The sequence below is a fragment of the Neovison vison genome, chromosome 6 (genome assembly GCF_020171115.1).
Source record: "Neovison vison isolate M4711 chromosome 6, ASM_NN_V1, whole genome shotgun sequence".
NCBI classification, from domain to species: domain Eukaryota; kingdom Metazoa; phylum Chordata; class Mammalia; order Carnivora; family Mustelidae; genus Neogale; species Neogale vison.
Window position 1 is genome coordinate 97178476 of NC_058096.1, and position 26447 is coordinate 97204922.

Sequence of the window (26447 nt, forward strand, 5' to 3'; positions counted from 1 at the left end):
TGGGGCTTGCGGCCGAGGCGAAGGAAGGAAGATTTCAGAAAGGCTGTGGCCTGTAGCCTGTGGCCTGTGGGACCACTCTGCCACTGGAATGTCCAAGGGAGTTGCCTACCCAAAGCTTTTTTTATTTTAGAATTTTTTTTATTTATTTGACAGAGATCACAAATAGGCATAGAGAGAAAAGGGGAAGCAGGCTCCCTGCTGAGCAAAGAGCCCGATTTGGGCTCCATCCCAGGATCCCCGAGATCATGACGCAAGATTTGGGCTCCATCCCAGGATCCCCGAGATCATGACGCAAGCTGAAGGCGGAGGCTTTAACCCACTGAGCCACCCAGGATCCCCTTCCCAAAGCTTTCTCAGCCCAAACAGCCGCCCTGTAAATCTAAGAGATGTATGCCCTGTCCCTTTGGCTATGCTTAGTAAAACACAGAGATTAGCATATCTTTCCAGTAAACAGATCCTCCCAGTTTCAGTAAGACCCCTTGATGCACATTTCAGTGCTTGAGAAACAGTGATAAGGATTTGTGACTATCCTGAAGGACCGATGAAATCCGGTGCAAAGAAGAGCAAGAGTTTCTGTGTCTGAGACTGCCTTGCCTTCTCCAATCTTTCACAGAGAGGTTTGTAGTAATCTTTCAACCCTGGGTGCAGGGATTGCTGGCCATTCCAGACAGTCAGAGAACATGCTTTATATAACTTGAGTCCTTCATATATGTTGATATCTGTTCTGTTGCTCAGAATATGGTTTATTTTTATAAAATTTCCATTTGCATTTGAAAAGAACATTCTTTTGCATTTATGTGGGATTTTCTATAAGTTCTAATAGGTCAAATGGTTCATAAGAATGCTCAAATCACTATTCTTACTGATTTTCTGTATAATCATTTTAATCTTAATTATTGTGAGAGGGTTTTTGAAGTATCATTGTAATTGCAGATTTATTTTTCTTTGCAGTTCTATCAGTTTTTTCCTTGTGTGCTTTGAAGCTCTGTTACTAAGTGTGTAAGCATTCAGGACTGTTAAATCCTCTTAAAGAATGTAACTCTTTATCATGAAATTACCTTATTTACCCTTGCTATTTTTCACTTTGAAATATTAAATTGATAGTAATGTAACCACTCTGGGCCTTTTAAAATTAATATTAGCATGGAGCATCTCTTATCCATCTTTTAAATTGTAACCTATTTTTCTTATATTTAAAGAGTGTTTCTTGTTGGCAAACTTCAGTGGTGAGTTGTTTTATATTCAATCTGATAATCTCTCTTTCTAATTTGAAATATCTAGACCACTTTCTTTAAACATTTTTGATTGATGCTGTTAGGTTTTAATCTATCATTTGCTATTTGTTTTCTGTTTATGCCATCTGCTCTTTGTCCCCCCACATTTTCATTTTCTGTCCTATTATAGATTAATTGCATGCTCTTATGATTCTGTCTCCTTTGTTAAATTATTACCTATATGTTGGGCTGGCAGGAAGGGCTACTAAAGATGGCGAAAAGTTCCCGCCATAAGACCTGAACTCAGACAGAAGAACAAAGGTCCAAGATGGTGAAAGTTCCCACCACAGGACCTGAGCTCGGACAGGAGAACAAAGGCTCAAGCAGGAATCTGAGACCCTCTCGCCCCGGGCTCCAGTGGACCAATGGGAGCCCGACGAGCAGGTAAAATATCCAAATAAGGGAAACTTCCAAAAGACCCCTGAGCTTCTTCCGAGACCCCTTAAAAGCCCCCTCCTACCTGCCTTGGGCGCGACTTCTTCCACTCTGCTTTCCAGAGTCGCGGAACCTCGCCCGAGGGTGCCCACCTCCTCCCGGTGCAACTTTCCTGGCTCCCCTTCTCCTGAGCCCTGAAACTTCGCCGGAGAGTGTTTTTAATAAATCTTGCCTTGCACCCACTTTGCCTGGTGTTGTGTTTATCTCGCCGGAAAAAAATTTTACACTATAATTCTTTGGTTTTTTTTTAAATGTTAGTAGCTGTTTTAAGATTTACAATATGTAGATTTAACCAATTATAGTGAGTTCTCAAATGTTGTCAAACCACTTAATATATAGTAGTAAAATCTTACAATAGTGTATCACTTTCTTCCCTCTTAATCCTTACTCTGTTACTAAGTGTTTTAGTTGTACATACATTATAAACCACTCACTATATTATGATTTTGTTTTCGGGGCACCTGGGTGACTCAGTCAGTTAAGAGTCCGATTCTTGATATCAGCTCAGGTCTCAATCTCAGGGTCATGAGTTCAAGCCCCACATTGGGCTTCACCGTGAGTATGGAGACTTCCTAAAAAAAATTTTTTTAAAAGCAATTTTATTTTAAAGAGATTTATACAAAATTTTGAAGTACTTATATATTTATCCACATTGTTGCCACTTTCAAAAGGTGCTTGTCATTTCTTAGTGTAGATTCAGATTTCCACCTAGTATCATTTTCCTTTTTTCTGAAGACCTCCCTTAGTACTTGTAGTATGATTCTTCTGGTGGTGGAGAACTTTAGTTTTTGTACATCTGAAAAAGTTATTGCTATTCCTTCATTATCTAAAGGTATTTTCATTGATTATAATTAAAAGTATATTTATTTTAGTAATTTAAAGACATTTCTCCCTTTTTTTCTAGCTTGCATTGTTTCCAACAAGAAATCTGCTTTCTTACTTATCTATGTTCCCTTATATGTAGTGTGTTATTTTTCTCTGACAATGTAAAATAATTTCTTCTTCTTTTTTTTAATCACTGGTTTGGTTTTTATATACTTTGGTATAGTTGTCTTCATATTGCTTGTGTTGCCATTTGTTGAGATTCCTATATCTATGAGTTTTTAATTTTTATTTAAATTTGAAAAAAGTTTGGTCATTTCTTCAGAGATTTCTCTTGTACCTCTCCCCGACCTTTCCTTATACATTTAATAAGTGGTTTTGATGAAGTTCTAGAACCTAGGTGTGAGGTTCAGTGGGCTGAGGTCCAGAGCCGATGACCAAGAAAGAATTCTTGAGACATCTTTGGTGCAAAATGGTGGTTTATTAAAGCACGGGGACAGGACCCGTGGGCAGGAAGAGCTGCTGACTGGGCTGTGAGGGATGGCAGGTTATATACCTTGTATTTGTTGGCTTTGTGGTTGGGGGAAGGTGAGGGGAAGGTGAGAGGAAGGGAGGTTTCAAAGGAGTTTTCAAATGTTAAAGAGGGCCTACAAGGTGGGGGGCAGGGAGGCCTTGCCCTTGTGGCTTGATCAATGTCGTCTTTAGTTCAGCCATTAGCATCAAGATAGTTCAGAGATTCTTGGTGGGGTGTTATGACCCTGCTATCATTTACATTCCCTTCTACCTCAGCCTCCTCCAGTTTATGGTGGGGAGGGAGACATTAGGACTTCAGGAACTGAGAGTTATTTGCCTCTGGAAATTTGTGCTATTGATAAGGTAATCTCCCTGTTTGTAGATCTCTAGGACATCTGTAGAGCAAGGGAGATTCCTGTTCTGCAGGATTGTGATCTCTGCAAGTTAACTATTTATTGCTTTATGGCAGTCAGGGGTGCCTGAGGAATGCTACACATATTACAGAGGGGAGCGGGTGGAGAGGGGGTGCAAGGCGCCAGCCTTTGCTTTGTCTTCAACCAGCCTCATGCTCCTTCATCAGTTTGGAGTTGTTCTGCAATTCACTAATGCTCCATTCATTTCTTAAATGCTCTTTTGTTTTTTTTTGTTTTGTTTTGTTTTGGATAGTTTCAATTACTTCTTCTTCAAGTTCACTTAATTTTTCTTCTGCAGTGTCTAATCTGCCATTGATCCTATACTTTATTTTTATCTTCAGGCATTGTGGCTTTCATTTTGAGAAGTTCAATTTAATCTCTGTTATCTCCTCCATGTCTCTACTTAACAGGTTCAATCTTTCCAATATGTTCTTGAACATAGGGAATAAAGCTATAATAACTGCTTAAATATCCTGATTTGATAATTGTTATAACTCTGCTAGATGTGGTTTTGTTTTGATTAATTCTTTCACTTACTATGAGTTATATTTTTCTGCTATTTTGCCTGGCTGATCATCTTTTATTCGATGCTGGATAAAATACATTTTTTTAAATAGGATGTCAGACATAGTGAAGTTTATTTACCATATTGGTTCCTGGATATTTTTGTATCACACTATATATTCATTTTTCCTAATTACTGAGATTTAATTGACATATAACACTATATAAATTCAAGGTATACAATGTAATGATTTTATACATGTATGCATATATTATAAAATTTTTATCACATTGCAATAAATTAACACATCCTTTACCTCATTAAATTACCATTTTATTGGTGGAATGGTGAAAATATGAAAGCTATTCTTATAGCCACTTTCAAATATACGATACAGTATTGTTAACTATAGTCACCATGCTGCACATTAGATTTTCAGAACTTATTTATCTTATAACTGAAAGTTTGTACCCTTTGAGCAATATCTTCCCAATTACCCTACACCCCAACCCCTAGTAAACCATTCTACCTCATTTCTATTGTAATCAACTTTTTTTTCCCCTTTAGATTCCATGTATTAGCAATACATGAAATATTTATCTTTTTCTGTATGGCTTTTTTCACCTAGCATAATGCCCTCCTAGTCTATTCATGTAATATATATCACATTTTCTTTAACAATCTCTCAGTGGACACATAGATAGTTTTCCTATCTAGTACTGCAATGAATAAACAAATGTAGGTATCTCTCCAAGACAGTGATTTTATCTCCTTCAGATATACACCTAGAGGTAGGTTTTCTGAATCATATGATAGTTCTATTTTTACTTTTTGAGGAATTTTCATACTGTTTTCTACAGTGGCTGTACCAACTTACATTCCCATCAATAGTCCACCAGCATTTCTTTTTTTCCACATCCTCACAAGTATTTATTATCTCTTGTCTTTTTTATAATATCCATTCTAACAGGAATAAAGTGGTAATTTGTTGTGATGATTAGGGTTGATGAAAGATATTGAGCTGATGAATTAGGGATATTGACCATCTTTTCATGTATTTGTTGGCTTTGTAGGTCTTGAAAAAAATGTGTATTCAAGTCCTCTGCTCATTTTGAATTGGACTGGGTATTTTTAGTTTTAGTTTTGATTTGTTTTTGTTTTGCTATTAAGTTGTATGAGTTATTTAATGTATTTTAGATATCAACCTCCTATCAGATATATGACTTGCAAATAGTTTCTCCCATTCCATAAATTGCCTTTCATTTTGTTGATTGTTTATTTTGCTGAGGAGGAGTTTTTAGTTTGATAGTTTGATGTAGTTCCACTTGTTGACTTTTGCTTTTGTTGCTTGTGCTTTAGATGTCATGTCCAAAAAGTCATTGCCAAGACATATCTCAAAAAGCTTTTCCCCTAGGAAAATTCCTCGAGGAATTTTATAGTTTCAGGTCTTACATTTAAGCCCTTAATCCATTTCAAGTTAATTTTTGTATATGGTATAATATAGGGGCCCAATTATGAATGACACAAGTAACATCAAGTAAATAGAAACAATCATCAGAAATTATTATCAACAGTTATATGCCAATAAGCTAAGGAACCTAGATGAAATGGATGCCTTCCTGGAAAATGATAAACTCCCAAAATTGAGCCAGGAAGAAATTGACAACCTGAATAGACCGATATCTAATAATGAGATTGAAGTAGTGATCAGAAAACTCCTAAAAAACAAGAGTCCAGGACCTGACGGATTCCCTGGGAATTCTACCAAATTTTCAAAGAAGAAATAACACCTCTTAGCTTCCCTATGACCCTGAAATTGCACTCCTGGGTATTTACCCCAAGGATACAGATGTAGTGAAAAGAAGGGCCATCTGTACCCCAATGTTTATAGCAGCAATGGCCACGGTCGCCAAACTATGGAAAGAACCAAGATGCCCTTCAACGGACGAATGGATAAGGAAGATGTGGTCGATATACACTATGGAGTATTATGCTTCCATCAGAAAGGATGAATACCCAACTTTTGTAGCAACATGGATGGGACTGGAAGAGATTATGCTGAGTGAAATAAGTCAAGCAGAGAGAGTCAATTATCATATGATTTTACTTATTTGTGGAGCATAACAAATATCATGGAGGACAAGGGGTGTTAGAGAGGAGAAGGGAGTTGGGGTAAATTGGAAGGGGAGGTGAATCACGAGAGACTATGGACTCTGAAAAACAATCTGAGGGGTTTGAAGTGGCAGGGGGTGGGAGGTTGGGGTACCAGGTGGTGGGTATTATAGAGGACACGGATTGCATGGAGCATTGGGTTTGGTGAAAAAATAATGAATACTGTTTCTCTGAAAATAAATAAATTGAAAAAATTTTAAAAAAATTAAAAAAAAAGAATATAAAAATAAAAGAAAGAACACCTATTCTCCTGAAGCTGTTTCAAAAAATTGAAGCAGAAGGAAAACTTCCAGACTCTTTTTATGAAGCCAGTATTACCCTGATCCCCAAACCAGGCAAAGACCCTACCAAAAAGGAAAATTTCAGATCAGTATCACTGATGAATATGGATGCTAAGATTCTCAACAAGATCCTAGCAAACAGGATCCAACAGCACATTAAAAAGATTATCCACCATGACCAGGTGGGATTCATCCCTGGGTTACAAGGATGGTTCAACATTTGCAAATCAATCAATGTGATAGAACAAATCAATAAGAGAAGAAAGAAGAACCACATGGTCCTCTCAATTGATGCAGAAAAAGCACTTGACAAAATCCAGCATCTGTTTCTGATTAAAATGCTTCAAAGTATAAGAATAAAGGGAACATTCCTGAACTTCATAAAATCTATCTATGAAAGACCCACAGCAAACATCCTCAATGAAAAAAAGCTTGCAGCCTTCCCATTGAGATCAGGAACACAACAAGGATGCCCACTCTCGCCACTGTTCAACATAGTATTAGAAGTCCTAGCAACAGCAATCAGACAACAAAGGGAAATAAAAGGTATCCAAATTGGCAATGAAGAAGTCAAACTCTCTCTCTTTGCAGATGACATGATTCTTTATATGGAAAACCCAGAAGACTCCACCCGCAAACTACTAGAACTCACAGCAATTCAGTAATGTGGCAGGATACAAAGTCAATGTACAGAAATCAGTGGCTTTCTTATACACTAACAATGAAAATACGGAAAGGGAAATTAGAGAATTTATTCCATTTACTATAGCACCAAGAACCATAAGATATCTGGGAATAAACCTAACCAAAGACATAAAGGATCTGTACTTGAGGAACTACAGAACACTCATGAAAGAAATTGAAGAAGACACAAAAAAATGGAAGACCATTCCATGCTCTTGGATCAGAAGAATAAACATTGTTAAAATGTCTATACTGCCTAGAGCAATCTATACTTTAATGCCATTCCGATCAAAATCCCACTGGTATTTTTCAAAGAGCTGGAGCAAATAATCCAAAAATTTGGATGGAATTAGAAGAGACCCCGAATTGCTAAGGAAATGTTGAAAAACAAAAATAAAACTGGCGGCATCACGTTACCTGATTTCAAGCTTTACTACAAAGCCGTGATCACCAAGACAGCATGGTACTGGCATAAAAACAGACACATAGACCAGTGGAACAGAGTAGAGAGCCCAGATATGGACCCTCAACTCTATGGTCAATTAATCTTTGACAAAACAGGAAAAAATATACAGTGGGAAAAAAGACAGTCTCTTCAATAAATGGTGCTGGGAAAACTGGACAGCTATATGTAGAAGAATGAAACTCGACCATTCTCTTACACCATAGACAAAGGTAAACTCGAAATGGATAAAAGACCTCAATGTGAGACAGGAATCCATCAGAATCCTAGAGGAGAACATAGGCAGTAACCTCTTCGATATCAGCCACAGCAACTTCTTTCAAGATATGTCTCCAAAGGCAAAGGAAACAAAAGTGAAAATGAACTTTTGGGACTTCATCAAAATCAAAAGCTTCTGCACAGCAAAGGAAACAGTCAAGAAAACAAAGAGGCAACCCACGGAATGGGAGAACATATTTGCAAATGACAATACAAACAAAAGATTGATATCCAGGATCTATAAAGAACTCCGCAAACTCAACACACACAAAACAGATAATCATATCAAAAAATGGGCAGAAGATATGAACATACACTTCGCCAATGAAGACATACAAATGGCTATCAGACACATGAAAAAATGTTCATCGTCACTAGCCATCAGGGAGATTCAAATCAAAACCACATTGAGATACCACCTTACACCAGTTAGAATGGCCAAAATTAGCAAGACAGGAAACAACATGTGTTGGAGGGGATGTGGAGAAAGGGGAACCCTCTTACACTGTTGGTAGGAATGCAAGTTGGTACAGCCACTTTGGAGAACAGTGTGGAGATTCCTTAGGAAATTAAAAATAGAGCTTCCCTATGATCCTGCAATTGCACTACTGGGTATTTACCCCAAAGATACAGATGTAGTGAAAAGAAGGGCCATCTGTACCCCAATGTTTATAGCAGCAATTGCCATGGTCGCCAAACTGTGGAAAGAACCAAGTGCCCTTCAATGGACGAATGGATAAAGAAGATGTGGTCGATATACACTATGGAGTATTATGCCTCCATCAGAAAGGATGAATACCCAACTTTTGTAGCAACATGGACGGGACTGGAAGAGATTATGCTGAGTGAAATAAGTCAAGCAGAGAGAGTCAATTATCATATGGTTTCACCTATTTGTGGAGCATAACAAATAACATGGAGGACATGCGGAGATGGAGAGAAGAGAGTTGGGTAAAGTTGGAGGGGGAGATGAACCATGAGAGACTATGGACTCAGAAACACAGAGGGTTTTGGAGGAGAAAGGGGTGCGGGGTTGGGTAAGCCCGGTGGGGGGTATTGTGGATGGACGTATTGCATGGAGCACTGGGTGTGGTACGTAAACAATGAATTCTGGAACACTGAAAATAAATTTAAAAAATAAATTAATTAATTAAAAAAGAGTACACATTTTTGTGAATTAAATATTTCCAGTTGTTGCATATTTAACAGTGAAAACTAACATAATTCATTGCAACTTAGTATGATGATTTCCATTGTATTATACAAGATGCAATGGAAAGAAAGAAAAAATGTATTTTATCTTCCTGAGGGAGACAGGACCAAGTACACACAAAAGCAACTCTTAGGAAAGATAGTCACTGATTTTGAGGAGATTAAGGATCTGTAGGGTTAAGGTATTAGAAGACAGATCATTATTAATACTGAATTTGTCGAAGAGAATGTCAGATAAAAGAAACTAATTCTTTTTAGGCAGGAAAAATAAATACAGGAATCAAGGAGTATTTTTAAGGTGTGATGTAAGAAATGTCACAAGTAGTGCAAAAATAATTGCTAATACAAAGAGTTACGTAGTTCAAAGAGTATATATGTGTAAATGTTGTGAATAGTTTTGACTTCTGTTGAGTCATTATAGAGATACAGTGACAGGCAAGGTGAAATCTAAATAATGAAAAGAAAAACCAAACTAAAAAAATGATCCTGTTTAAGTGCAGAAAAATCTTTTATCTTAAAAAATTTTTTTAATACCTGACAATTGACCCATGCACACATTATGACAATAATATAAAGCTGTCTTCCTTACCAGCTGCTGAAGATCTTTTTGCTCTTTTTACATATAAGAGGTCAAGGGCAGCAAAACTGCTAGAAAATAATAGCCAGTGAGGAATAAGTTTAAAGATTGCTATTAAATCATACAAGGTGTGTTTAATCAAATGTAAAAATGTTTTCCTCTTTCTGGGAAGAGTATCATAAATGATGCAAATGAATAAATTAACATATCCAATCTAGCATAAATAACCATATAGTGACTTATTGTGGTGAGGACTGGCAGGAAAAAGGCAAAATATTTTTTCTTAAAATAATTATAAACTCTAAAAAATATATTTGAGTATTCACAACATGAAAAATGTTAAAAGTAAGGAAAATTATGCCTCCTCTCTTTCTCTCTGTCAGAATTGAAAGATTCTTCTCTCAGCACAGATTTCAAAGCTAAAATAATGTTAACCTTGGAGCTAGAATTGGTCAGAAAAGTGGCTACTTCATTATACCTCTCTGTACACTATATAAGCTTTCTCATAGTACCCTTGTTTCAGATTTCTAAATCTGCTAGTTAGATCCTATTCATTATTTACCATTTACTTTATTTTTCTAATTATAATTTTTGTACAGAATGACAAGATTTCACTGTCTTTCCAGTTTTTCTTTTTAATTTGGTGGGCCCTTTTAATCATATTGATGGTTTACCTCATTCTCTCTTTCCTTCCTTTCTCCATGTGTCTTTCCTTCCTTTAACACAAATGTTAGACCTTGTCCATGGTTTCCTGCTCTCAAGTCTCTTCTGTCTCCTTTATTTGCACACCATATTGTTTTTCTCAAATTTACCTAACTCTTCAAACAAGTTGTCACTTTTGAGCCATGATTTATGTAAAATATTATGCCCAGATTTATGAGTTTTAATAATTGTATAAATTGGGTAACTAAATATAACTCCAGGAAAGACAGAGATAATTTCACCCCAGAAACTAAACTTATGCCGTTCCTAGTCATTTTAACACCACTGAGAGGTGATCAAGAAGTATTCTAAAACTGTATGTTAGTTATGCATGTTCTTAGCTTTCATAAAAATAGAGTCAAATAGCATATGCTTTTTTGTGTCTGGATTCTTTCACTTGTATTACATTTTTGAGATTTATTCTTGTTGTTAACATTATTAGTACTTTCTTCACATTTATTCCTGAGGAATGTGTTGTTTTGTGAATATATCATAATTTGTTATCCATTTAACTCTTGATGGATATTTGGGTTGTTTCAAGTTTTAGCTATTATCACTGAAGCTGCTATCAATATTCTTATATAAGTCCTTGTATAAACATATATGTTCATTTATCTTAGGTAAATACTAAGTAGTTGAATTGCTGGATCATAGGTTATATTTATGTTTAACTTCCTGAGAAAATTTCAAATAGTTCTCAAAGCAGTTGCATCATTTTATACTCACACCATTGAAGAATAAGAGATTCAATTGCTCCACAAATTTGTCAAGATTTAGATTATAATTTTTTAAGTGTTAGTCATCCTACAAAGTGTAAAGTGATCTTTCATCGTGAGTTTGTGTTTTCCCAAAGATTAATGGTGTAAACACCTTTATGTGTATTTATTGACCATTTTGTATCTTTTATGAAATGAAAATTAAAGTCCTTTGAACATTTTTTAATTCAAATCACAGGGGTGCCTCGGTGGCTCAGTGGTTTAAGCCTCTGCCTTCAGCTCAGGCCATCATCCCAGGGTCCTGGGATCGAGCCCCGCATTGGGCTCTCTGCTCTGTGGGGGAAACTGTTTCCCCACTCTCTGTCTCTGCCTGCCTCTCTGCCTACTTGTGATCTTTTTTTAAAAAAAAAGATTTATTTATTTATTTGACACAGAGAGAGAGAGATCACAAGTAGGCAGAGAGGCAGAGAGAGAGAGGTGGGAAGCAGGCACCCTGCTGAGCAGAGAGCTTGATGTGGGGCTCCATCCCAGGACTCTGAGATCATAACCTGGGCTGAAGGCAGAGGCTTAACCCACTGAGCCACTCAGGCACCCCAGTAAATAAATCTTTAACAAAATCTTTAACAAAAAAAAAAAAAGTTCAAATCACAATAAAAAAATATCACCTCACACCTGTTAGGATGTCCATTATCAAAAAGATGAGAGATGACGAATGTTGGTAAGGATGTTGGAAAAAGGGAACCCTTGTACAATGTGGGTGTGAATATAGATTGGAAACTATGATAAATATGATTAATCCTATTTATCAGTGTTATGGCAAATATAACATAGAAAGCATTGCAGAAATCCTTCAAAAAAATGGAACTACCATATGATACACCAATCACACATTTGGGCTTGAATCTAAAAGAAACAAAATTTCTATTTCTAAGAGCTATCTGTACTCTTATATTCACTGCAGTATTATTTACAATAGCCAAGATACTGAAAATACCTAAGTGTCCATTGATGGATGAACGGATAAAGAAAATGTGATACACACGTACACACAATTGAATATTTTTCAGCTGTAAAAAAGAAAGAAATTCTGCCATTTAGAATCACACACATTGGACTTGGAGGATAGTACGTTATGTAAAATAGTTAAGCACAGAAAGAAAAATACTGTATGATCTCATGCATGGAATTGAAAAAAGTCAATTCTTTCAAGAATTTTCAATTCCTTTTCAGAATGGCTGTGAGGTGGTATGGGGGAATTGAATACTGGTCAAAGAACTTTCAGTTATGAAACGAGTATGTTCTGGGGATCCTCAGTATGGTGACTAGAGTAAGTAATACTGTATTACATATTTAAAATACGCTACAGCGTAGATCCTAAGTGTTCTCCCTAACTCCCAAAAAGGAAGGTAAATATGTGAAGCAATGGTCATGTTAGTTAGCTTGACTGTAATAATTATTTCACAATGTGTACATATATCAGATCATTGCACATCTTAAATATCTCTTATTTTTTCAATTATACCTCAATAAAACTAGAAAATAAAGAATATATAAGAACTCTTGTATTTATGATCCCAAACCTTAAGCAGTACTACAAACAACTAGTACTTCCATGTGACAAATAATGTGTTTTATGCATTTTCACCGAAATATTAAATCAAGTTATATATTTTATGCATTTCTATAAAATGTAACATAAGTGCATTTCTACAATATATTCAAAATATAATATTTGTTTCAAGGGTACAGGTCTGTGAATCATCAGGCTTACACAATGCACAGCACTCACCATAGCACATACCGTCACCAATGTCCATCCCCCAGCTACCCCATTCCTCCCACCTTCCTCCCCTCCAGCAACCCTCAGTTTGTTTCCTGAGATTAAGAGTCTCTCATGGTTTGTCTCCCTCTCTGGTTTCATCTTGTTTCACAAAATTCTTATATTATGTGAGATAATAAGAACTTTGACAACAAAATATTTAATGCATGCTATCGTTTCAAAGAATATTTAAGATTAGGTGTTACACGGGCGCCTGGGTGGCTCAGTGGGTTAACCTGCTGCCTTCGGCTCAGGTCATGATCTCAGGGTCCTGGGATAGAGTCCCGTGTCAGGCTCTCTGCTCAGCAGGGAGCCTGCTTCCCTCTCTCTCTCTGCCTGCCTCTCCATCTACTTGTGATTTCTCTCTGTCAAATAAATAAATAAAATCTTTAAAAAAAAAAAGATTAGGTGTTACACAAGAAAATCTGAAATGTTCTAAAGTCTTACAGGTCTTAAATAAAACTGAGTGAGTTTTTTTCTCACTCAATTTTTTCTCAGTTTAAAAGTAATCCTAAAACTTTATTTGACATTACCAATAACAGTTTGTGAAGCTGAAAAAAAATTTCTAAAAAGTCAAAAATTGAGATTTTTTTTTAATCAAGCATATTAGAGAAAAGTCTAAATTATCTTTGCATTTTCCCTATAGGAAAAATTGCAAAACTTGTCTTTTGAGACTGCAATCAAACTGTTTGCACTTAGAAAATATTTGGGAAAAAGTATTGTATAAATATGCCAAGAAGATAATTAATGATGGGTCTATACAGTGTTAGTTTCCTGGGTTTTGTGATGTTTGTAATATTTATCTGCATTTTGAAATTTATTATTTATTTTATTTCTATTTTCATTCTGAATAAATATATCCATTCACACTTAAAAAAATAAAAAAGAAATTTCTGCCGGCCCCAAGTTCTTAAGGATATTTTCCTATAATTTCTAGTAGAATCTTTATGATTCCAGCTTTTACATTAGGTCTAAAATCCATCTAAAATTAACTTTCATAGGGTGAAATAGGGGTCCACTTTGTTTTTCATAGAAAATCTCATTTCATAGAAATCTCCAATTTTCAAGCACCATTTGTTTAAGCAAACAGACAAAAAACAAAACACTTCTTTTCTAGTTGAAATAACTTCATACATTGGCAAAATATGTGTGTGTGTATTTTACATGTATTTTCTGGGCTCTATTAAGTTGATCTTTATCTCTTTATCAATTCTACGTGTCATGATTATAGTAGCTTTATAAAATGCTTCAATATCAAGATTTCTAAATCCTCCAAATTTTTAATTCTTTATATGATCTTTTTTTTCTGCTTCTTTTTAATCTCCAGGTGGTGCTTCCTATTGACTGATCTCAAGCCAAAGTCAGAACAAAAGAAACACTTAATTCACTTAATTCAGACAATGATGTTGGTCTAATGGATTATAGACCAGAGTGGAGAAGATCAGAAAAAAGATGTGAACAGGTAAATAGAGGATATCCAGCATGAATTACCTTTGTGATTTTTGTGTTAGCCATTTAAAAACAGTTATTCTCATAAATAAACTGGTCTCATTTTCTACTCTAAGAATCCAAAGATTTTGTAACATATGATAAACTCAACCATCCTACAACTCCATAGTTCTAAAAATACAGATGTGTTTCAATTTATACATGTTTTTATTTCAATACATAATTTTGAATATATAGTCATTTCGGGTGTTTGTTCAATCATATTATTTAAAATAGAGGGGAAGCTTTATAAAGCCAACATTAAGAACTTAGCTTCTTATTTTTATTTAGTGACTCCTCAATATATATTCAATGTGTGTACTCAATATATTCAAATAGCAATAATAGATATGTTTTATTAAGAAATGTCTTTGTATAAGGCACATGGTATAAAATTTATAGTTAATTTTCTTGTTTAATTCTCATAATACCTATAAGAGAATTATTTTCATAACTAATTTATTGATGAAAAAACTGAAATTAAACTGATTAAGTATATTCACAAGCATCATATAATGAGTAGTTGTACTTGGATTCAAGTGCTGGGCTTTCTGACTCAAAAGCCTTCTCTCTTGTTGCCTTTTTCTGCCTTGATAAAAGGACAAGAAACAACACAAATTTAAAGACTGTCTTTATTGTTAGAATCCAGGGGGAAAAAATGAAGAGAAAATAATTCACATTTTCAATTCCAATATGAAGGTCAACCTAAGTGTTCCTTTAGGCAACTTGCCCAGAGTCTACTGTTTCTTCTCTGTAACTGGATCTTTCACTCATTTGGCACCTCTCTCATATTGAATGATGAATCCACCTTCAACATTTCTGTTTGTGAAAGAGAGAGGGAAAGAGAGTATTGAGCTTCAAGCCTTTCATTTAGTTATAGTTACTGAAATATTTGCATGGATAAAGGTGGCAAATCTGTACTCAGAAAAGGGTTGCTTGGTGTTCAAAATGGTACCATCTATGTGAGGATAAGAGCATGCTATTTACAAATCTCTCTTAAGACAAACACATATGATGTTTTAAGAATTCCTGTCACCTTAAAACCAAAATGCTTATACCTGTTTTTTATCTACTACTGCATTAGAAGTGACAAAAAATTAAACAGCACGAATCTAGCTTCAACTGACTAGGCATTGTTATGTACAGATGGATAGAAGCCAGCCCTTTCTATATTAGCTAACGTTATATGACCTTATTGATCTACTTAATGGTGCACAATATTTCTTCTATCTATTTGCTGAGAAGAATCTGTGTGTGTGTGTGTGTGTGTGTGTGTGTGAAAATTAGAAATAAAAGGAAGATAACAGGGTAGATAATGAATTGGAGAAAAAAAGAGACAACAGCCCCCTTTTTTGGATCTGTAATCACAGAGCAAGGAGAAGGAGGGGGGCCTTTCATTATCTTTACAGTAAAGTCTCTAATAGTTATCATCTTAAACTGACATCAAAGTAAATGTCTCAAACCAGTCAAAAGACCCGATGCCAACAAATAGGCACATAGATGTCATTAACGAATTCTCTGTCATGGGAAATGTTCTAGAATTGAGATGATTTTGAAATATATTATTCATATTGTACCAAAATAGAGTTTTAATGGAATTCATTCAGAGATCCCTTACAACTCTGTTATTTTATGATCTTAAGAGTTGTAAGGGTTAATAAGCAATTCCATCTATACAACTATGAATTTATGATGCTGAGAGAAATTTCTGACCATCACTAAAACAATGGTGTAAACAGCATATTCCTGGTCTTTGTATTGCAATTCATAAAATAAATAACGTTTTAGAATTGTGATATTTAAAAATCATTATATTAAGCAATCCATCTTACAAATGAGAAAACAGAAACTCAGAGAAGTGAATTGACTTATTAAAGTTCTCAGAGCTACCTAGTCATAGACTTAGTCATTAAACCATGGGTATTTAATCCAGTGCTCTATCTTCTACATGCTAAAGATAGTTTGTAGTTATAGTGTGCAAGAAAGAGCTATGAAGTTTAATATTTCTTAGAACATTGCTAGGTTACATTACCTATTAATATTTTATTCATTTAATTGCTCCATCAATACAGTGAATAAACTAATATCTTTTCCCAGAAGTCATATAAATGTTGCTTCATATTTATAGTTTTCAAAGGATCATATGGAAAGAAATCCATATATTTCTAATATTTTACACTTTATGTATCAAGAAAGAAATAAAATAGATAATTTTCAAAATCAAAGCATGGGCTCACAAGAAACTTAAAGTTTATTTGGGTATTTAATAGGTTGTACTACTACTACTAAGTGTGAAGAATATACAGTCTCATAATTCAGTTGCATTAATAACTGGTTATCTCTAAATGCTTCACAGCAATAGGTGGTTTCAAACATTCTTAGTTGTAGACTTGGTTACCTGAAACAAGGCTTCTTTATAATTCATGATAATCTGCAATCAAAAGCATCAGCTGAGAAGCACCCTGCTCCTTGGAGTTCTATGTACTGATTATAAGACCTCAATTTAACTCCATGACTTAAATCCAAAATTCTCCCAAGCTTTCTTCAGATATGCAAGAGATTCACAGTCTCATGATTTCCTCTATTACTGGATCTTCTAGTTCCACATGCTACTCTCTTAAAACATGCAACTCCCTTGCCTATTTCCACGCACAATCACAATTATCTACCACGTCTGCTTCTCACAAAATATCCACAAATATGGCACGACTAAGGAATTTCTGATGTGTTGTAGGGGTAATGGGGAGGGGTGGAAAGGTGAAATGTGAGTAATGGGGAAGGGTGGAATGGTTTCTGCCTTTCATGCAGGCAAAACCTCTAAGATTGAAATTTTTGTAGTTCTGTGGGTTCCTCTCCCAGCTACCTCTCCATATAGTAGTTACTTCCTAGGTCCTTCTCCTTACTGTCCCCTATTTCCTTTCTGCACTCCTTTTTCTTTATCTCTCTGAAGGAAAAAAAATAATCTTTGCTTATCCCTAACAAAGAAGTTCCATTCTTTGCTCTGAAGTCTTAGGAGACCCTTGAGAGTGACACTAAATAGCTATGGTATTTCTTTTCTAATCTAAACAAAGGCAGTACTCTTTAGCAATTCTGGGGCATATTTTTAGGTAATCAGTTGTTTGCCTGTTTTCCTGTTCTAAAGTAACCTGAGGGAGGCTACAAGGAGGTTAGATATCTGGAATCAGCTTACCATAGACCCAAAACCACCAGGAGGCTTTGCTAGAGGAAATTCAGAGCCTCTGGATCTAGGTGAGAAGAGATAAAACAGGGTTTGCAAATGTCCATTCCTCCTTGAGTGTTATTCGAGGTATAATTTAATCAAGGTTATTGTGTGTAAAGATTTTAACTTAAATAACCATAATAATGAAAACTACAGCATTTGAGAGTTGTTAAGTCATTTTATAAACATCATTTCAGTTGAGTTTCACAAAAACCTTCTAAGATCAACAGGTAGGAAATATCATTAGTTCTGCTTTATAGATGCCAAAAGAATGAGTAACTTTAAAAGTGGAATTTTAACTTGAGTCCTTCCACATTTGGTTACTCAACTTTACCTACTTTTTCATATCTTACTGCCACTGTTTCCTAAGTGGTGATCTCTCTCCTATATTGAATTTCTCCAGTTTAATACTGACTTTGCAACCAAAGGGGGTATTTTTAAAATCCAAATCTTCTCACTTTATATTCTTTATTAAATTACTTTAATGCCTTCCAATTGCTTACCAGGTTAAACTCAACATGGCTTATAAATCCTCGCTAGCTCTGTCTCCAAGGCTTTCCCCAGTGTTTTCACATTTCTAGGGCAGGTAACATCACGCAATTCCTCAATTACACCAACTCTGTCCCTTTGTTTCAGAACTTTATACAGCTTGTTCTCTCTCCCTAGAAATTGTTCACTTCTAATCTCCACCTCCTCTGCTAATCATTTTATCACAAATTGCTTCACTTTCCAAGTGTGGATTGGGTCTGGCAGACCATACATGACACACCGTGGTGCAACTACTTTTTTATTCATCTGTTTCAGTTAGTTTCATGAGGGCAGTGACTTTATCTCTTTAAAAACACCTGTTGAATGAATTAATTCAGGTATCAGCAAATGACATCTGTGGGTTACATCTAGTCCACAAGCTGAGGAGTTTTTAAGTTTTAGCAAGTTTTTAAATTTTAGATTTTAGCAAGAAAGAGTAAAAGAGAGAACAGGAAGAGGGAGAATGCAAGGAGAAAGGGGACACACATGGAACTTGAAGCTAAAGAAATAATTTATTATCTGTCCTTTTACAGAAAAAGCTTGTCCTCTGAAATCTACATGAAACAATTAAGATATTTTGATTCCTAATCCTTGACTCTTAACAAATCAGAGTCCTCCTTAAACATCTTCCAAATACCTTTCAAATCTTTTGATTACAGGGAGAAAATCACTAGGTCTGTTATACACACATTCTAATGTCAATTCACCTCATTGATTAATAGCAATAATAAAAACCTCTATGTGTATTGCCAGGTAAGAGTGGCTGCTAGTAGCATTAACTGGTTTCATGAAATGGATTCAAAAGAGGTGTCTTAATTCTGCCAAAAGTATGATGAGCTTGGCAGACTACACAAAAAGTGGAAGCAAACTGTTTTTGAGAGCAAAATCAACTGGTAATTTTGACTCTCTTATACTTTGTTTCCCAAAATATTTTATACATCGATTGAGAACCCATATGCAAAAGAGAAGAAACAAAGCTTTCATTTTAGTTGGCGGCATATCCTCTACTGTTTTTACAAGAAAAGTGTGGTCTAGGTAGTTGTCAAAGGAGGAAACAGTTTTTTACTTGTGCTGCCTTTTAATATGCTTTCAAAGTTGCTATTTAAATAGCTGGCATTCTTAAGGTCTATTATGCATTCAACCACGTAGAGTTTTATGTATTTTGCCCCTAGCAACCATAGTCTTTCTTGTCTATATCAAAATGAAGATACTTATGCAAAGGTTTTCACTTTCCAATCTCTCTACTTAGCAAGTTTGCCGCATGCTTGCTGGTTCTTGAAAACATCGATTTACAGATAAGGTGATTAAATAAAATAGACTCGTATTGATAACTATAATTCTATTTTGAAAACTTTTGGCCCCAGGGTTTTTTGTAAAATCCTGTAAAGATAAATTAATGTACATAGCCTTTTCATGCTGAAGTGTTTTATAGGCATTGGACAATAAATTATGATAGTTTTTTTGTTAATTTTCTTTGTAATATGAATAAATTTACTTACAGAAGTCATGTCACTGGAAACTAAAGCCCAACAGTTTTACAGTGCAATTTGTGAACATGTGTCCTTTGTTCACTGGGTTGCCTATTGAAAATCTATCAGTTTTAGGATATGGTTTATTCTCTGTTAAGCAACAGTATGACCTTTCAAAATGATGGACAGCAACCCAGTCAAATCTGGGCTATTAGAATTGGTGGTGGGTGAAAGAGCAAGTTATTTGAGAAGCGGGATGAGATAGACCCTTTTCCGAAAAAGAACAGTTAATTTACTTTTTAAAGTGGGAGTAATTAAAATATCGATTGCCTGTAGTCTTAACATATAGTTAGGTAATATGAAAAATAAAATCAGAAATTCTGATTCTCTGTTAATTTCTATATATTACTTGGAATAAGCAGTATGTTAGTCTAGCCCTGAGCCATTGGTCAGTTTCCTTGACATATCCGTTACTGGGAAAGTAATAGAAAATGCAAAATCTATTACTGATTAGTTCAGAGCTCTTAAATCATAGATTCACCATTGAGGGAATTAGGTGCAAATCCAGTGAGTCACTTTTAGTAATTCCCATTCATTTACTTAATCATGTAGCATTTTGGATCACCTAATGTATACAAGATATTTCAAGATAAATAAGATGCTATCTTTTATCAGGGAACAGTTAAATTAGAGCAGATTGTAAATATTATCACTGCAAACAGCATTAGAATAAAAGTATGAAAAATGGGCCATTAAAAAATGCAGACTAGGTAGGAAACAAGTCTATCTAGTGAATTCCTTACAAGGTTTATATTGATCAATCACCAAATAACTAATGAAAGGATAGAAAGAAAACATGTTTGAACTTAAACAGCAACAAAAAAGAAAAACACCTCCTCATGATTTTCCAAAAAGAACATACAGACATTCTAAATATTCTTTTGTTGTTGTTGTTGTGTTTTGCCCTTGGACATGTAATTAGATTAAGGACAAGAAAGAGCTGGCTGAGCTTAGTATCAGAAAACTTAGTTTGTAACTTAAGTTCTTATGATAAAGTTTACTGTACACATGTTTGTTTAGTAAATTGATTTCTAGAATATAGTGAATAATTGTTAGTGATGTAGCCCTGTTGATGTGAATGAAATAGTTAATAATAATAAAAATACTACTATTGTCTACTTTTAACTGAGCTTAATTTAAACTGCTAAGTGTCTTAAATCTATTTTTTTCCGTTGAATACTTTCAACAACAAGTTGATACTTTTATTATCACCACTTTACTAAAGCACAGAGATAAGTAACTTGAAGGGCAGATAAGCAAGCAAGATGTTGGTCAGGGGTGATTGACTCAAAGATACTCTTTTAAAATCACTGTGTTTTACATAGGTAAAGGCAAAAGTAACTTAGCAACCTTATATCTGAAAAGTCAATAACAAAGGACTTAGGCCCAGGTTTGATATACTATAGTCTGGGCATATTAACTCACATTTATTTCTTTGAAAATAAAATTCAAGACCTTTTGTGTTGTTTTCTCTGAACTGCTAAATCCCAACTGTACAATTTTGCTCTATTTATGTACTCATTTGAACTTGTGTCAAATCAGGAAGGGGTAACTTTAGGATAATGTGGGAATTCATTGTTCAAGACAAACCCAGAAGGAGATTGATTAACAATAATCAAATGCTAGACACAGAATATTTGTGAGTTAGACTATAGGACATAAAATTAAAGACACTAGCTGATAAAGTGATTTTCTCCCCTTGTTTCTCAGAAAAATTTATATATAACTGTTGTCAAGAGTCACAAACTTGGGCCAGTTTTGGAGTTAAACATTCCCTTTTCTTCCTCACACATGCCTCTTGGACCTCTTTAGGAGACTGTATGTCGTTAGCACCTACCCCCTTTAGTTCCTTTTAAACTTTGTTTGTAGGATTGCCATGTGTGATCCAGCATATAATGCATTTTGTCTGGACTTCTTGGGGCCTCTCAGGACCCAGACTCCTAGTTTTACATTTTCACCAAAAACTGAATTTTAACTATAATATCTGTATTAATTTCCTATTGCTGCTATAACAAATTACCACAAATTTGGTGGCTAAAAGTAACCCAAATTTATTATCTTGCGCTTGTGGAGGTCAGAATTCTGAAATGGGTCTTTTGTGTCTAAAGTCAAGGTGTCGGAAGAGCTGTGTTTTTTTTTTTTTTCTCAAAGCCGTAGGGGAGAATCTGTTATTTCTTTAACTAGCTTCTCACAGGTTGCTTGCATTCCTTGTCTCATGGCTGCATCATTTTGACTTCAGCTTCTGTTGTTACATATGCTTCTCTAACTCTGACTCTTCTTTCTCTTTTCTGTATAAGGACCCTTGTAATTGCATTGGATCCATTTAGATACTCCAGAATAATCTCTCCATTTTAAGATCCTTTTTTAAAAAATGTATTTATTTGACAGAGATTACAAGTAGGCAGAGGCAGGCAGAGAGAGAGAGGAGGAAGCAGGCTCCCCACTGAGCAGAGAGCCCAATGCGAGGCTCGATCCCAGGACCCTGAGATCATGACCTGAGCCGAAGGCAGAGGCTTAACCCACTGAGCCACCCAGGTACCCCATTTTAAGATCCTTAACTTAATCATGTCTACATTGTCTTTTTTCCAAGAAAGGTAATAGGTTCTGGGATGAGGATGTGGATATCCTTGGAAGAACCACCATTCTCTTTAATAGTATCTTCTCTTTGGGACAACATGTGCCCCAAAACTATGTGGCAAAGTTTGCAAGAAAAGCCAAGCTTGCAACAATTTGCAAAACATGAATAACATTCTTTTCAGTTATAATTGGCTCCAAATTATCACTCTAGTTGTCTCTGATTTTTTCTCTTCTCCTCTTTCTTTGTTTCAAATATCTGGAATAAAGTTATTGAATATGAGAATATAAATCAAGTAAATTTACATATTAAATTATTTAGTCTTTCCTGTCTTTAGTGCTTTTTTATTCGCCAAAGAAAACTGTTTCAGCATCATTATAGAATAAAGGAGAATGAACCGTAACATCCATCCCAATTGTATGTCTGAATTACACATGTCTTAGGAATTATTTGAACATCACAGTCCAGTGAAGGGCACACAGCAAGCAAAAACTGAAGTTTTGTCTTGCTTTCTTCAGACCTTTCAAAACCTAGTCAAAGTTTGAGGAAGAAGTCCATCTGTTCTTGAGAATGACTCTTGAATGGTCATTTAGTCATTCGAAATGTCCATCTCAGAAATTTACATTGAAATTGGTGTTCACCGAAATTCTTGGATCTGCTTAGTTCTTGACCAGAGATGACTTTAGTCTTTCACCAGATGGTACATAAAGAAAGATGAACAAGTTTCATACCCTTGATGATGTTCCTAGAGTTTTCATTATGAAATGGAACTAGAGCTGGAAGATTTTTAGATTGGGAGTAATCAGAGTAAAATCTATGGCGTGTGGGGGTGCCTGGGTGACACAGTAAGTTAGGTATCTGACTCATGGTTCTGGCTCAGGTCATGATCTCATGTTCCTGAGATTGAGCCTGAAGTCAGCCTCCTTGATGAGTGGGGAGTCTGCTTGAGAATCTCTCTCCCTCTGCCCATCTCGCTATGCACACTCATGTGCACGCTCTTTCTTTCTCTCTCATAAAAAAAGTCTTTGAAAAAAATCTATAGTGTGGAACAGCATTCAATTCAAAAAATGAACTGTTCCTTCTCCCTCTGCTTCCTGCCTCTACAAAAACATATTTCTGCACAGAAAACATGAAACAAGGAGAGCTTGCTTTGGGTTGGTTGGTGCTCCAATATTCACTTACAGTTTGTAAAATATAATTTCATTAATCCTTTTTTTTATTTTCTTAGGGAATCATTGACATGTAAAAGCCATTTTATTATTATAGAAGAAAGTGAGAAACTTTTTATTCTAAAAAAAAAAGTTATAAAAATTTATTTTATTTCTATCTTCTCAATTTTAATTTTTTTATTATTATTATTATTTTTATTTTAGGGAGGAGGGAGGCTGTGGGAGGAGAGAACTTGACCTGAGTTGAAATCAATAATTGGATGCTTAACAGACTGAGCCACCCATGTACCCTATCTTTTTAATATTTTTAAAATGAAATAATGGACATCTGTGAACAATGGTTTTCATTTTATTTAAAAAGAAAAAAGATTAACTTCGCTTCTTTCTGTGAGCTATTATGCCAATGAACCCTTATCAACTGAGCACTAGGAGACCCTGATACTTAGATCTTGGAAACTGTCTAGATTTATTGTAAAAGAACCTCAACATTTACTTAGTTTCAATCAACATCCACTTAATCCCTACAGTGAACTAGGCATTACACTACAAATTACCACTGCGAATATAAATAAGATATAAACCCTGCCTGCAAGATGTTTCTATTTCAGCACAGCATTCAAATTTTACTCAAATATAAAAAGAGTACTGCCAAGTGATAGCACATACATAAATAAGTTTGTTTCCTGTCCTGGGGAATTCAGAATCTAATGTGGAAGGCAGGCAAGTGAATAAGAAATGTGTATTAAGTGAAAGAGCTTTAGTATGGACATGATCAGCAGGCAAATGGCCTTGCAGAGTTGGAAGGTATGGACCAACTTACTACAGTCCAAAGTGTGTTTGTCACCGTTGTAGGTCCAGAAACTGAACAATATCAGTGTAATCAGGGGAGATGATCAAACTCTCAAATAAGGAAATAGTAAATTCTGGACACTAATGAATAAATCACTAAAGATATTCTTTTGCCACAGTCAGAATGTTCATATTTCCTTTCCAAGACACTCACCTCTCTAATGAACAGGAATAATACCAAAGACTTATATAAAGCGTATGCTGGGTTACATATTTACTCATTGAATCCTCAACACAGCCTTATGAAGCAGGAAATAGTATCCTCATTTTCCAGGTAGGGATAGTGAGATGTAGAAAAACTTAAGTAATTTGCTTAATTTATGGCCAAGTATCTAAAGAAGCAGGTTTTTTTTTTAAGATTTTTTTTAAAGATTTTTAAAAGATTTAAAAAAATTATTATTTTTTATTTTTTTAAAGGTTTTTTAAAATTTTGTGTTTTTTTTTACAATTTTATTTATTTATTTGACACAGAGAGAGATCACAAGTAGGCAGAGAGAGAGCGTGGGAAACAGGCTCCCTGCTGAGCAGAGAGCCTGATGCGCTTGATCCAGGACCCTGAGACCATGACCTGAGCTGAAGGCAGACGTTTAACCCACTGAGCCACCCAGGTGCCCCGAAAGCACCAGGATTTTGACCCCCCAGTATTTTTTTTTTTTCTAAAGTTCTCATTTGTAACTTCTATGTTGTTTAAAGGGTCTTTGGAAGAAACTGATTTTAAAAATGCTTTCTTATGGAGATTACTATTACTGATTAAACTGTAATTAACTATTAAGAAGAGACATGTCTTCCCAAATTAGATGTTATGTAAGTAGTCTAAACTTCCACAGCAAAATCTTATTTCTCTGGGTCTTATTTCTTATACAACCAGATATGCCTTCAATAAGAAGAAGAATAAAGATGTGAATCAAGTGTTGTGGAGATAAAACAGGGGTATGTAAGTGTTTTAAAGCCTTATCAATAGACATGTGAATTAATGAGTATCTCATCTCTATCATTCCAACATGGTTTATAGTAAAATTCCTCCAAATGCTGGAGGTGATAGCATATATTGATAAGAATATATTTAATTTCTCTCATTTCAGGATTTATCTGAAAATCTCTCAGGGCCATCCAGTTGTAAAAATGGTTATGATTCCATAAAGAACCCTTCCATTTCCTTGTGTATATAAAGTTTTTGTCTCAATTGCAGAGTTAATGTTATTTCCCGTTGTAGCTATTAGCGTTCATCTCTATGTACAATTTGCTTATTACAGTAAAGCTTGGATCTGGAGACCAGGCATCCTAAAACTGCAGGCTTTGGTCCAATTCTGAAGACAACTGGAGAAAACATGCACACACAGCATCACCTCTGCCCATTTCCTTTTTATCATGGAGACTTGTTTCCTGTATACTCTTGAAATAAACAAATGAACAAGCCTGGATAAAATGAAGACTTGAATGTTACAACTCCGTTTTGTAATTGATTAGTTCTTCAACAGGAAAAAAGGAAGATTAAAGTATAGATAAAATGATATTTGTGTGTGTGTGTGTGTGAGAGAGAGAGAGAGAGAAAAGGTAGTATATATTATGTAAAAGGAAATAATGAGATAAAAAGGGAAAAAAGAAGAAAGAAGGGAGCGAGCAATGGGAATTAGTAGCATCTTTTCTCTTACTGATGCTAAGGAAAATGAGAATGAGGAGAGGAGGGGTCCGTAACTGATTCAGGGAATCCTAATGAAAAACAATGTAATAATGCCAGAGGGGCCAATTAACCCAGAAAATCTTAAGTGAACAAATTCTAGATTCTAACTATGAGTGGACGATTAGGAAAAATGTTCAGTCTCCAAGAATTAGAGACCAAGATCAAAACCGGTATGGATACCAGCGTTGAAACCAGATAGCGAGGAGAAAGACAAGTAAACAGATCTAGAGTAAAGGAAAGAAGAGTTTTGTATAATCGTTTATAACTCAGTAGCACTTGGGATTTCCTTTTGGGTCAGCAGTAAGTTCTTGCAAAGGTGGGTAAATAAGTTTTAAAAGGTCAGCCATGAGTTTACCTGCAGTTGTGATTACATATAAATAAAGTGACTGAAGGCTTTGGACAGCAGATACTGAAACAGTGACGAGCCGAGGTAAATTTAAAAAGGTAATATGATGAAATATTTCCTAAATCTCAAATTTCCATTTCCTAACCGTATATTGTATTACTGTGTATGTGTACGTGTGCATTAGCAGCAACTACGCATCAACACTACAGACTTCCT

The 26447-nt window shown here is 35.2% G+C and overlaps 1 long non-coding RNA gene across 1 annotated transcript; it reads left to right on the top strand.

Moving 5' to 3' along the window:
• The first annotated feature begins 1635 nt into the window (after window positions 1-1635).
• LOC122908705 lies at window positions 1636-25688 on the top strand. The gene is made up of 4 exons (XR_006385014.1): window positions 1636-1658; window positions 14174-14308; window positions 25073-25134; window positions 25458-25688. It is a non-coding gene; the product is annotated as an uncharacterized LOC122908705 (long non-coding RNA).
• The last annotated feature ends 759 nt before the right edge of the window (window positions 25689-26447 follow it).